This window comes from Budorcas taxicolor, chromosome 24 (genome assembly GCF_023091745.1).
Source record: "Budorcas taxicolor isolate Tak-1 chromosome 24, Takin1.1, whole genome shotgun sequence".
Taxonomy (NCBI): Eukaryota; Metazoa; Chordata; class Mammalia; order Artiodactyla; family Bovidae; genus Budorcas; species Budorcas taxicolor.
This window is the reverse complement of record NC_068933.1, coordinates 25,537,977-25,539,488: the sequence shown is the minus strand read 5'-3', so window position 1 is coordinate 25,539,488 and position 1,512 is coordinate 25,537,977.

The following is a 1,512-nucleotide window of genomic DNA, read 5'->3' as shown; positions in this document are numbered from 1 at the left end:
AGTCGCTCAGTCGTGTCCGACTCTTTGCGATCCCATGAATCGCAGCACGCCAGGCCTCCCTGTCCATCACCAACTCCCGGAGTTCACTCAGACTCACGGCCATCGTTGGGACTCCACATTTTACCCCCACCCCATTCAGTTTCCATGCTGCTCTTTTCTATGAAGGTGCTAATGAGCAGTTAATGGCTTGAGGAAGGACTTGCCAGCAAAGAATAGAGAATAAAGGCAGGAAGCCAACACAACAGAGAATTTCAAAACCTGTTCAATAGCAAATTAGCCATGTATTCTGTTGACCCTCAGATTAAACAGGTTAGAGGAGAACTGCCCTGTCTCTGGCTCCCATGAAGATGCCCACCTCGCCCTACCCCATTTCCTCTCTGGGGTTTTTGCAATTGCGTTGGCAGTGTCCTTAAACACCTCCAGAGAAGACAGCCTGGTGTTCTTTAGTAGTCGGTGATAAGAGCAAAGAGACTTCTGATAGTCTTAGGGATGTGTTTCTTCATCTGAAAGGGTTTGGTTCACGGTTAGAGCCTATACTTGAGAAATTGAGAGCCAGGTAGAAGATCACCTGGGCTAACTCTAGACGTTGGTTTAACATTTGTGGACCCCCAAACCATATGCATTACTTGCACCAATTTGAGAGTGAACGTGTGAGGTTCATTAACCTTGTGACTGAGAAGGAGGGTCAGGGCTTGGGAGCAACAAAAGAAGCAGAGTATGTGTTCATATTCTTGACCTTTGCAGAATGCCTTGATCTTTCCTCCCCCGATTCCCCAGAGTTCCCCTATTTTCATGCCCTCCCTCCCTCCAGACTCATTATTGCAGTTATTTTTGCTATGAGAGCACACACTCTTCTCCCCGGCAGGGCTTGGAGCTGGGGATCACGCAGTGATCTGACGGAGCAGCTTCTGTCCTGCGTGCATGTGACTCACACCCAGAGTTTCTATTTTTGGCGCCTGCTGGTCAGCCTGTCCATTACTTGTGATTTGTCCGTCCTTCCGAAGCCTATTAGCTCATCTGTGTCTGCCAGGCTGACTCTGGGTTTTCTTCCTTCGTTTGAGCCCCTGGGACTTGTCTGCAGCCTCACCTTCTCATGGGCTCAGTGTCCAGCTGCCACGTGCAGCTGCCATTAACATGCCATTTCCACTCTCCCGGATCCCTGATAAAAATGTCAAGTGAGTCAGAACCTGACATGGCCATCTGCGGGGTACTGACATTTGTCATTACCACCAGTGTATGGCCTTTGAAGGCAGAAATCAGGCCCTACACTCCTAGCAGTCCAAACTACACCCATTTGAACTTAACTTTCAGCACATGCAGTGATAAACACTCCCATTAACAGTAATCAACAGCTGCCATCCAGAGGGCCGGCTTAGGTAGCACTCAAGGAGCTGACCTGGGTGGGGGTAGGGGACCGTGGGGGTGAGGAGATCTGAGCCCATGTCGTCAGAACTGCAGTCAAGTGGATTCTGTTCTCTGGGTTCTTGAAGTCTTCAAAGCACATACCAGTGA